The sequence below is a fragment of the Nelumbo lutea genome, chromosome 3 (assembly GCF_056320005.1).
Source record: "Nelumbo lutea isolate HS-2025 chromosome 3, American lotus-T2T, whole genome shotgun sequence".
Lineage (NCBI taxonomy): Eukaryota > Viridiplantae > Streptophyta > Magnoliopsida > Proteales > Nelumbonaceae > Nelumbo > Nelumbo lutea.
The window spans coordinates 59,541,587-59,554,384 of record NC_142686.1 but is presented as its reverse complement, the minus strand read 5'-3'; the positions used below and the strand labels follow the sequence as shown (position 1 = coordinate 59,554,384).

The 12,798-nt window shown below is 33.7% G+C and overlaps 1 long non-coding RNA gene across 1 annotated transcript; it reads left to right on the top strand.

The window, feature by feature from the left end:
* The first annotated feature begins 4,512 nt into the window (after positions 1–4,512).
* LOC148865200 (uncharacterized) lies at positions 4,513–6,193 on the top strand. The gene is made up of 4 exons (XR_016110605.1): positions 4,513–4,710; positions 4,810–5,025; positions 5,603–5,691; positions 5,788–6,193. It is a non-coding gene; the product is annotated as an uncharacterized LOC148865200 (long non-coding RNA).
* The last annotated feature ends 6,605 nt before the right edge of the window (positions 6,194–12,798 follow it).

The window sequence follows — 12,798 nt, the reverse complement described above, 5'->3', positions numbered from 1 at the left end:
GGTTGAGGGACCAAACCTATCTAGCATCCGACCTCGGCGAGAGGTAGACGCCAAACTGCCCGAAGCGGCTCGGCCTACAGGTTCATAGTCATCCTCAAGTTCCACCTCGGGATGACTAAGGCAGTCGGGGGATACGGCTCGGTTTGTAGAACCTACATCAGTCCTACTTGAAGAGTCGTCTGACTCTCTCTCCTCTCCCCCTTCCCACCACTCCCAATTTGCCATCACAGCACCTTCTCTCTTCATTCCTCTTTCTTCTCATTGGGTTCTCTCTCCTCCCACAACTCACGTCTCTAACTTTCTATAACAATCTAAATTCCCTCCTTAGTTAGCTCAATATATATTTTTTCCTCTCCTTCACTTTTATCTCTAATTCCTCTCTATTCTCTTCACTTTCCCATAAAAATAGGGCCATAATTTATTAAAATTTAGTTTTCCAAATCAAATAATATTTATATCTACAGACATAAATTCAAGAAAAGAGAGGGGAATAAGGGGAATTCAATATTTCTTATATATTCATGGCATCTTCCATCATTGTTAAATAATCTATTAATTATTAAAATTATTAACAATTCATGGAAAATATTCTACCAAAAATTATGAAATAATTATTTCAGAAATAACCCATTATTTAACAAATATTAAATAATTTAGTAATCAACCAAAAATTCATAAAAATCCATTATTTAATAATTTTTGGTTATTAATAAATGTTCAAAATTATAACGTCTAGTGTAATTTACATTAATCATTGTAATTTAATAAATATTCATTAAATTTTTACAATAATAATTTATTGATAAAATATATTAATAATTAGTGTAATTTTCTAATTTGTATAAAATCAATAATTATTGTTAAAAATTATTGAATAATTTAAAGAAACTCTTTAACTAATAATCCATAATTATTTTTTAAAATAAGTAATTAAAAATTAAGAAATTAATCTATGAAAAAATATTCTCCAAAACTATTTAAATAATAACCCATTATTATTATTTAAATAAATAATTATTAAATAATTAGGAAAATTAAATTAGTAAGTTAATCTATTAGAAATTGTTTCATAATTATTTAAATTACAATCCACTATTATTATTTCAATAAATAAATATTAAATAATTTAAAAAAATTTATTAAGTCTATCCACATTGATCTAGACCAATTGGTTGACTTCAATCATACCTGGTTTTACATTAAATAAAATTAATTTACTATAATTTAATTTACCATAATTACATTAATTTACTATAATTACATTTACTTTGATTAATAGTAAATAATTAAGGCTTAAAAAGTAATAATTTACATTAATTTGTTGTCATTGTAAACAATTAATTTACTATGCATTACTACTAATCAATAGAAATTTCAATAAATTTTTGGAAATTATCATAAAATATTGTAATTTATTGTTATTTGATTTGTTGTTTGTTAATTAGTTATAGAAAATTATTAGAGATGGAGTGAACTGTCGGGTATTTTAACCGATGTTCACAGAGATGGAGTAGAGTGTTTTGACTTACGACAGCGAGGGACAAGGAGGGGTAACCCATACCGTGCATTGCACAGGCCCCCACTAGTAGGTATATAAAGCAAGGTGGTCCATGTCATCATGCCTCTCCTTTCTTCATTACCCCAAATGATCATCAAGCCTTTTCCTTCATTCACTCTCTCTCATTATGTGGGCATTTGGTTCCGTTTATGTTTATTCAGTAAATGTTTTGTGCTTGTGTGACTGCAAAACCGAGAAAAGCAATTAATGAGGGCATTTATAACACATAGGCGCCATTAGGCACCACATGTGGCACCGTCAATAAACGTTTACTCAATAAACATAAATGGAACCAAAGATATACCATACCTTTCTTAGCCCTTCCAATAAGCCAAGTCATCAGGCCTTTAGCCTATCCCATTGGGCAATATCATCCCTTACCTAATTAACTGCTAAAAGTTTCCTAGAGAAGAGGCGAGATTTTAGCAATCAAAATTGGTAAGACTTTGTTAAAAATCCTTGGGATAATAGCATATAAGGGCAACTTTTGGGGTTTAATATCAATAAAAGTAATATTTTTAAAAAAGTTTCAAAAATAGGTTAATTTTTTAAAAATAATATCAATAAAGGGCAAAAACACTGTTCATCATCTTCTTCGCCATTTGTTCACCAGCGCTATCGTCCGTTGCCGCCCACCACCACTGTCTGTTGCTGCCCACTGCCGTCTCCACCCATCTCCGCATCCACCTTCGGCAATGTTGCCGGAGGTGACCGGAGGCAGAGGTGGCGGCAGCAGTGCTGGTGGTCATTCCTTTGCCTAGCGTTACCGCCGCCACCTCTGCCTCCGCCTTTGGCAATGTTGCCAGAGGCGGGTGGAGACAGAGGTGGTGGCGGCGGCGGCGTTGGGCAGAGAAATGACCATTAGCGCCGCCGCCATGACCTCTGCCTCCGGCCACCTTCAACAACGTTGCCGGAGGCGGCGGCGGAGATAGGCAGAGGTGGCAACGGGTGGCAGCGAACAGTGATGGTGGGTGGTGGTGGGTGGCGGCGCTGGTGAACAAATGACAAGAAGAAGATGATGAATAGTGTTTTTGCCCTTTATTGATATTATTTTTAAAAAGTTAACCTATTTTTGAAATTTTTAAAAATATTACTTTTATTGATATTAAACCCCAAAAGTTGCCCTTATATGCTATTACCCCAAAATCCTATCATTGTAGTAACCATTCGAAAGGAAATTAGCAAGGAAAAACAATAAAAGCGGGACTACTCTTGAGAGACTTTGATTTTTCTATTTTTAATATTCACGTTTTCTTTTCCTCTTTTCAGGTCTTGCTAATAAAAAGCCCTTGAGGAAAATCAATTTTCCCATCGGGCCATGTCACGGGTGAAGATGACGATCACATTTGGGTTAACGGGTCAGGTCATCTCACCTATACGAATTAGTAGAGGTGTAAATCAGGCCGTGCCGCCCGCAGCCCACGGGCTGGCACGGCCTGGCAGGACCAATATATATTTTATTTATATTATATATACTTATATATATTTTATATATATTATATATATTTATATATATTATAATTATATAATAATATATAATATATAATATATTAATAAAATAATATTTTTTAAATTTTATTATACTAATTTATTTAATTATTGCATATATAAGCAATTTTATACACAAAATTCATATAAAATTAAAATTTTAGGTTTTTTTGTCAATTTTTTTTTTAAATAAATAGCTTTGGCTCGATACACGACCTGACTTAGCCCAAGACTCAGCCCACAAGCCAACCCGGCCCGTGGCACAACACAGCACAGCATGGGCCTGCATGGGCCTAAGCCGACCCCAAATTTTTCACCGGGGAGGGCGACAAAGCCCATGATGGCCTGCACTTTTGTACAGGCGTTGCCCAATATGGCCCACTTTACACCTCTAGGAATTAGTTTCATTAAAATGGTACTGCATGTAGATTAACGTTAAGTGTTTACAGTCATTTAATCACATTGATCTTTTAAGCCTATTAAATCACATTGATTCTATAGTTGATTAGTTGTAATTAAGTTAACTGATCATTGTTAATTGATTGATTAATCAATGTCAATGTAATTATTACACATTGACCACGTAAATGTAATTAAAACACATTATAATTAATTTACGCTTGGTAATAAATTAATCTACATGATGCTATTAATAAGGGAATTCCTGAGCAGTACCCTGAAGTGAACTTTGAGGTTGTGTCAAGTCAGTCACTAAGTTTCAAAAACGTGTTTCTGTAATATTCTGAAATTTTCAAATTATGTGTCGAATAGGTTCTTAGCGTTAGTTTACCATTAGTCAATACCATCACCTTATATCAAGTGTGCATTAAATAGTTTCAAAATGATAAAATTACTCTTTATGATATTTTTCTAATTATTTTACCTATTTCGTCTATGTATTAGAAGAAAGAAATGAGAAGAAAGGTTATGAAATCAAACACTGATGAACTGTTGAAGCTAGGGGTGAGCATAGTTCATTTTAAACTGAATAACCGAATCAAAATTTCGGTTTTGGTGCATTCGATTTGGTTTGTTTGGGTATATGGTTCGGCTTCGGTTTTTAATTTCAGTTGTTTAATCTTCGGGTTTCAGTTTCAGGTGTGGTATTTTGAGGTTCAATTAACCAAAATAAACAAAATTATAAGGGTATATTAATAATTATACCCAAAACCCTCTAGGCCAAAATAACCAAACTCCTTAGGATGAATTTGGAAGGAATACAAATGCAAATATGTAGAGTGCAAAATTTTATATTTTATATTGTTTTATATGTATTTATACTATACATATTTGCATTTGTACTGCTTCCAAACTGAGCCTTCTTTAGGCCTGCCAAAACCTCAAAACCCCAAAACCTCAAAACCGCTTGAAACTTTAGGCTGTGTTTGATTTGAAAGAAAAAGTAGTAAAAGGTAAAAAAACCTTTAGAAACCTTGTATAAGGTTCCCTGTCTTACCCTTCCTTCCTATAACTTTTCATTCAAACCAAACATAACCTTACTGTGCAGGGGAGGTAGGAGTCTTCCTCTCCAACTCTGTCTGACCGTCTTCCCTCTATTTGAAGCAGTAAACTCAAACTCCGGCACCGACAAACGAAAACAAGTGAAGTCTTAACTCAAACTCCGGCACCGACAAACGAAAACAAGTGAAGTCTTAACCTCTCAGGTATGTAATATTTATTATTTTTTTTCTTTTTCTTCTCTTTTTCGGTCATTCCCTCATTCCCTGTATTTTTTTATTTTTGGAATTTCTGGATCTCTGAAGTAGCAAACTCCGGCATCGACAGACGACAACAAGTGGACGGAGGCAATCAGAAAGTGAAATCACGGGAATTTATCATTTATTTTTTTCTTTTTCTTCTTCCCCCATTCCCTGTAATTTTTTTGACACTGAAATTCTGAATCTCTAAAGTAGAAAACTTTGGCAACCGGCACCACAAACGACAACAAGTGAAGATAGACGCCGGCAAGTGAAGTCTCAGTTATTAATCTTTTATTTTATTTTCTTTTTCCTCTTCCCTTAATATTTTTTACTCTACTCAGGTCCGAGAGTCTGAGTGAACTCAGACTCACCGAAGGTCTCGACAAAGAGTTTGAGTCTCTGTCTCTCTTTGAGTTTGAGAATTTGAGTGAGCTTGAGAGTCTGAGATTTAGGTAACCTCTGTGGGTGACTGGGTGATGTGTCAATTGCCATCAAAATTTGGTGTCCTTACTAATACTACGCAGTTCTGGAGAAATAATAAGTTTATTACAGATTTACATTGCTTCATTCTTAGTTGAACATTTCTTAATGGAGGTTTTTAAGCTTATTTTTGGTAAAAGGGTATTTAATCCATTGCTATTGGTAACTAAAGCATGTGGTAATTATTTTTTGCATATTAACATTCATCAGATGTCAAATGGATATCCCATCAATTTAGGATTTTTTTTTTATTCTTATTAGATGGGATTTGAATATATGTTTTGCCATTTTGAGGAATATAAATATATGACTGGTATTTTTTTTTTTATTTTGAATTTTAGAATGATTTTTTTTTCACCTCTTCGTGTTTTGATAGGGGGTTGGACTTAGATTACTTGGTCTTGGACACTTGGTGTGTCTTTTACTCTTAAACACAACTTCAACAGTTGAAGCCAATCCTATAATGTAAGCTAACTCATTTCCTTTTTGACTTTTAAGTGTGATATCATGCAATTAGTTTCAATTGCTTTTTTAGTTCTAATATATATTTTTTGTTTGTAGATGTCACATCAAGCAGAAGAGGAATTGCCAAACAGGTTCGATAAATACACCAACTAGTTCTAATATGAATATACACCAACTAGTATTGAGGATGCAAATTCATATCCCAAACCTTCAAGCCAAACGGGTTCGATAAATACTAAGTACAATCGTAAAGGAAAGTGAAAAGCTATACAACCAAAGTCAGAAGTATGGGAACACTTTTCTAAGTTTGTTTTAAATAATAGTGAGCAAAAATCTAGATGTAACTATTGTGATAGGGAATTTTGTTGTAACCTTAAAAAAAATAAGATTGATTCACTAAGAAATCACATGAATATATGCAAGAAGAACCCTTATAACTTAGATACGAAACAAGTAGAATTGAATTTGCACACAAACTCAAAAGAAGGAGATGGTGAGAATATGAATCCTTTGGCCTTAGTTGTTGAAAATTTGATCAAGAGGCTATTAGGAAGGGATTAACCCATATGATCATTATTGATGAGCTCCCAAGTTTGTGGATGGTGAGGGCTTTAAGAAATTTATGACACTTTCTTGTCTAACGTTTCATATTCCACGTAGATGGAATATTGCTCAGGATTTCTATCAATTGAACTTGGATGAAAAGTTGAAGTTGAAGAATATCTTAAGAAAGTCATGTCGAATGGTTTTTCTTACAACTGACACATGGTCTTCCATGCAAAGGATTAATTACATGTGTTTAACAACTCACTTTATTGATAATGATCGGAAATTGAATAAAAAAATTCTTAATTTTTGTCCAATTTCTAGTCACAAAGGGGAGGCTATTGGTAAGGCAATAGATAAGTGTCTACTTGAATGGGGGATTGATAAAGTTTTTTCTATTACAATTGATAATGCTAGTTCAAATGATGTTGCAGTTGCATTTTTAAAGAGAAAAAATTGCTAATCGGGGAACTAGCATTTTAGATGGGAAATTGCTTCACATGAGATGTATTGCACATATTATAAATTTGGTTGTGGATGATGATTTAAAAGAGATGGGTGAATTTGTTAAATCGTGTTCGGGGAGCAACGACGTTGTGAGATGGTCTCCAACAAGGTTGCAAAAGTTTAAGGAGTTTGTTGAGATTGAAAAAATTCAGAGTAAGAGTTTGTGGTGTTTAGATGTGAGTACTAGATGGAACTCAACCTATTTAATGTTGGAGGAGGCTCAAAAGTTTGAAAGAGCCTTTGAGAAATTTGAGGATCATGATCCTTATTTTAGAAGTGAACTTGAGATGGGGGATGGGGTTCCTATTGATTTTGATTGGGCCTGCGTTAGGAGGCTAGTGCTATTTCTACATCACTTTTATGATCTCACATTGTGGGTTTCAGGCTCCTTGTATTGCACATCTAACAATTTTTTTTCAAGAAATTTATTTGGTTGATTTCCTTTTTTGAGAGTGGGGAGGTAGTGAAGACAGAGAATTGAAGGTGATGACATAGAGGATGAAAGGAAAGTATGACAAGTACTGGGGAAACATTGAAAAAAATGAATAAGTTGATTTATATTGCACCTATTTTAGACCCTCTTCAGAAATTAGAGTACGTGGAGTTTGTCCCTACTGATATGTATGAAGGTGTTAAGGGTGAAGAGATTGTGAAAAAGTTAAGGAAGTTGTGTATGATTTGTATAATGAATACAAAAACATGATTGTATCTCAAAGTAGGCATACTAGTGATAAAACCCAAATTTCAGCTTCAAGTGAGAAAGATGGTGATCATGGGTCGGGCCGAGCCGGGCTTTGCACTTATAATAAGGGCCATAGCTTAGGCCTAGGCCTGGCCCGGCCCAGGGTTTCGAGCTTGAAACATAAGCCCTAGCCCAAGTCTATACGGGCCTGGACCAGGCTGAGCCTGATTCTAGGCCAATGCCACTCATATATAAAACATTACATATCTATATATTAAATGACATAACATGCATATAAACTTATTTTATACATTATATAATATAAAATATTACATATAATATAAATTATACATGTCATGTTATAATATTTATATATAAAATATATAATATAATGTAAAATAACATGTATACATATGTATACATTATACACAAAATGTGTAATTTTAAATAAATGCGGGTCGGGCTAGGCTTGAAGTATTAAGCCCAAACCTGGCCCTAAAATTTGTGGGCCTGATGTAGGCCTGGGCCTAGGCCAGGCCTGAACACAAAACCCAGGCCCAAGCCCAGAATTTCCAGGAGCCAGATTGAAATGATCACCCCTAGTGAGCAACCATCACAAGCATGGAAGATGTTAGCAATGTCACAGTTTAAAAAGTACAAGTCAAAGAATGGAGGGGTAGATGGCAAATTAAAGTTGGGTAGATACTTAAATGAAGATACTAAAGAGGGAAATGATGACTTTGATATCCTAGAATGGTGGAAAGTTATTTGTTCCAGATTTTCCATCATTTCACAAATGGCTTAAGATTTGTTGGTAGTTCTTATCTCTATAGTTGTTTTAGAGTCTACTTTTAGCATCGGAGGACAAGTGCTTGATGCATTTAGGAGTTCTTTGACTCCTAAAATAGTAGAAGCACTTCTATGTGTTCAAGATTGGATTTGATCATCATAATATGTCATTAATGTTGAAGAAGACCTAAAGGTGCTTGATAAACTTGAAAATGGTAATAATCTTTTCAAGTTAAGTTTCATGTCATTTCCCATTTTTCTCTTCATAATTGTCTAACCTTTATGATTTGTAGATGAGTGTTTTTCTATTTTTCTTCCTCAATTTTCAGATTTATCAAAGGTTATGGTTACATCAGAACCAATAGTCATTGCTGATCGATATTTGATTATCCCTTTTTGTGCTTGTACTTGGTAGGTTTTTAAAATTTCATACTTGTATTGCATAATATGTTAGATTTGTACTATATTATATATTCTATTTATATAATATTACATATATTATATTATATATTCTATTTTATTTTTTTTAAATCAAATAAAAAAGTTTGGCAGTTTGAGAGTGTCAGACTACCGAACTGAGACTTTCAGGTTTCAACTTTTCTCTTCAAAAGGCTGGCAGACTAGCAGCTAGACTAGCAAACACTAGTGAACAAGTGAACACTGCCAAACTACCAATCTGAGTGTTTGACACCCGCTGTGCCTTTCCCTTTCCCCTTTCTTTCCCTCTCTCTCTCTGAGCTCTCTTTCTCGGACTCTCGCTCTCTCAAACTCCTAGTTCTCTTCTTCCCCAACGGACCGACGGCCTTTGGCGCTCCACCCTCCCAACCAAATCACCGACAGCCTCCGATGATCGAGTCACTGACGTCTAACATTCCGACCAACTGTTTCACCGCACTCTCTGTTCTCTAACTCATAATAGAAAATGTTAAAGGGAATGGAGAGAAGGAACCCAATAGTGACGCGACCCAAGAGAAGTTTCAAGAAGAAGAAGTGGATGAAGAGGAGGTTACAATAGGGATGCGATCCAAGAAACACATAGCAAACTACTGGTGTGAGATCCATGGCCAATTCGCTATGGGGAGATGGCACAAGCTTGCTACGATGCCTTCGACTATGACCCTTCCTCCAAGTACTATGGAAATTGCCGATTCATGCGACGCAAATTCTTCGATTGTCTAGGGATGGCCAACCAACTTTAGCGACACTGGCGATCCCTCCTGCTTCCACAACCTGGAGGCTCTGCTGCATTTGCTCGACGGGTTAGTCTTGTCTTTTTTCCTTTCCTTCGAGGCTCTGTTGCATTATGCTGTTTTCCCTTTTCTTTTTTAATTTTGAGGGCATGAAAAATTCAAAAAACCGAACTGCTGTTAACTGGTCCACTGGTTAACTAGTCGACTGGTTAACTGGTTCTGGTTGCATCGGTTCAGTCCAGAAAATCACCCCACGGTTTGGTTAACCAAACCGTGAGCACCCCTAATGCCATTCCACCAGGAATGGGAAATGGGATTCCAATTCTGCCCAACCAAACATTTGGAATCGGAATAGCCCATTCCAATTCTGATTTTAGATCCCTATTCCCGTGAACCAAATAGGGCCTTATTTATTTGTAAGGTAAATTGAAAATAGGTACCATGTACCTTGGGGTAGCCTCTCTTTAGACTTGAACTTTCAAATGTGCCACTCTAGCATCCAGAAATTACATTTACGTCCTACTTCATTAAACTAATGATACAATGATGGGGTAAAATTATGAAATGCCTATGTTCTGACTGTCTTTTTCTCATAGTGCATCTTTCTTCTACCTTTGAACTACGAACACAAAACAGTGGCGGCAAAGTAAGCATTGAAAAGTGAGACTACCCCAATGAACAGATTAGGGTGAACTTACTTTATTACCACTATTTTGCATCCAAAGTCCAAAGGTAGGTATGGGCACTCTAATAATTTCATATCCTTCACTGTGACATTAGTTTAATGGAGTTGAACTTAAATGTATATTTTTGGAAGTTCAAATACTAAAGTGGAATTTGAAAGTAATACTATCTCCAAAGTGTAGGGTACCTATATGCAATTTACCCTTATTTATATAATATTTATTTTGTAAAACCAATTCTATACATTTGAATCCCACCACAAGCAACTTTTCAATTTCCACCAAAGATAGTATGTCTAGGAATATACTCTTTATCCGACAAAGTTGTAAATCCTATTACAATGATCATTTTTCTAAACACATTTCAATTTGCTCCAACATGCCTAGATATTAACTCTAGAAAGACCTCACAAGTTGGCATATCAAAAGCAAGTCCGATACCAAACAAAATACCATTACAAAATTTAGGGATTACATGTAACAATTCAATTACTCCAATCTAAAAGTGTGGAAGCACAATAGAAATGGTCCAATTCATAAGCACTAATACTCATACCTTAGGTTTAACCCTAGAAGTTGAAAAAGACTACTCCATCCCTTAGGTAGTATAATTATGTCAATCATCCAAATAGACTATCCAAGTCTATTCACTAGTGAAGAACATTTAGTCTATTAACTGATTATATAAGTCTTAAAACATAATCCTAAAATGTAGATCAAAGACATAACACAGAAGTATACCAATTTGGCACAAGAAGTTGTACTAATTTTATGATTTACCTAAATTTCTAAATTTCCATAGTTTATTAATGTGTCTCCAAAGAGTATCCTGATGTCTTTTGAAATTGCCTTTTTAATACATTTTGTGTTTCTAATACTTTGAACTTTGCTTTCCAATGTATCCTTGTAATTTGTATATCCAAAAAAGCATATTGCAAAGTAGAAAAATATGAATATAGTTATACATTAGGAAAACTCCAACAAATCCTACAAATATTTTTATTGCTATTTAATCCAAGGATGGAATAACTATAACTTAGTAAGTTATTTAAATAAAATAAAATAATTATTAATTATTGTTATTGATAAAATATTTTTTTAATGTAACAAAAAGAATTTAATTAATAAAAGAAATAAGATAAATAAAAAACTAATATCAATTTAAAATTAATATAAAACTAATGAAAATTATCAAACAATTATTAGTTTTATAATTAAATTTTATTAATTTAAAACCAACTTAAGTTCCACTAAAAATAAAAATTTATACAAACTTCATAAGGAATTTAAATTTAATAAAAACTTAATATACTTAAATAAATTCAATTTTTAATAATTTTAACAATTAATAAAACAATATTAATTTTAAATATAGTTTAATTGTTTTAAAATCAATTTAAATTCTATTTAAAAATAAGAAAAATTATAAAAACCTTTTTGAATTTTCTAACAATCCTATGAAGCTCCCCAGTGTTTTGACCTTAACAAAGCCTCCCCTATTGTTTTGAAAAAGGATGCAATAGTAGAATAGTAAGGAGAATTATTCCTTGGAAGTTATCTGGAAAAATAAATTAGTAAAGGGTAAGGTTGAAACTTTAAGTTATGTATGATAATGCATTAACAATGATAAGACTTCAATGTCTTTGTTATAGAAAAGCCAAGGGAAAGGAAGTATTTGCACTTTTTTTCTCAAAACTATAGGAGAGGCCTTTGTTAGGGTCAAAACACAAGGGTGGTTTATAGAATTGTTTTAAGCGGATGCTTTTTTATAATTTTACCTAGAAATAATACAAAAATAATAATAAACCAATAAAAATTAATAAAAAGTTTTTTTCAAATTTATCTAGAGAATAGGAAATTGGCCACTCTCACTAAAATGCAACTTAAATTGTCATTGGATAAACTAGACATAACCCCAAAAAATAATACATGAATTGAACTTAGATGGACACCACTTAATTGGAAATGTTATAGAACTCCATCTTCAATTTTTCTTATAAATAAAACTTGTGCAATGCACGGGTCTTGGCTAGTTTCTATATAAACACCATCATTTTTATTAGTTGCAAGCCACTAACCCTCTCATGTCTTATCTTTATCCAAGTGGTAACTCTATGGCCCATTCACTTTTAGTGAAGTTACTTACTCAAGTAAGTGTTTCTTGGGAAATACTTACCTAAGTAAGTGCATTTACCCATGTTCTTTTATTTTCCAAGTAAATAAAACAATGACTATTTTATTCATAAAAACACCATTTTTAAAAGAGGCAATTTTGTCTCATCCAATTGTTGGCAACTTCCCCGTAGATGGGAAAGTTGCCCACTTGGAGATGGATGTCACTTTCCCAGGGAAAATAAATTTTCCATGAACCCCACATAAATATAAAAAAAAATACATGGATATCTTGGTTATGGGAATAAAAAACCATTGACCAATTTTTCCCTCTCAAAATCCAAAAAACCAAGGGGGGCCTATTAAGTATGAGATATTTATTTGTATTTCAGGATTCTTAGTGTCCATTTTGGTTGCTACCAATCCTTTAAGAATCTAGCTATAATAACGAGGATTTTTAACTTCACCACTTCTTGTTTTATTTTGTACGGATAGATGGATTCAGTGTTGGTCAAACTGCAAAATGTAAATTTTAACTACTCCAGCCAAGGATTAGATAGTCTAGAAATGGGAAAGGCATTATCTTTGCAATTAGGTA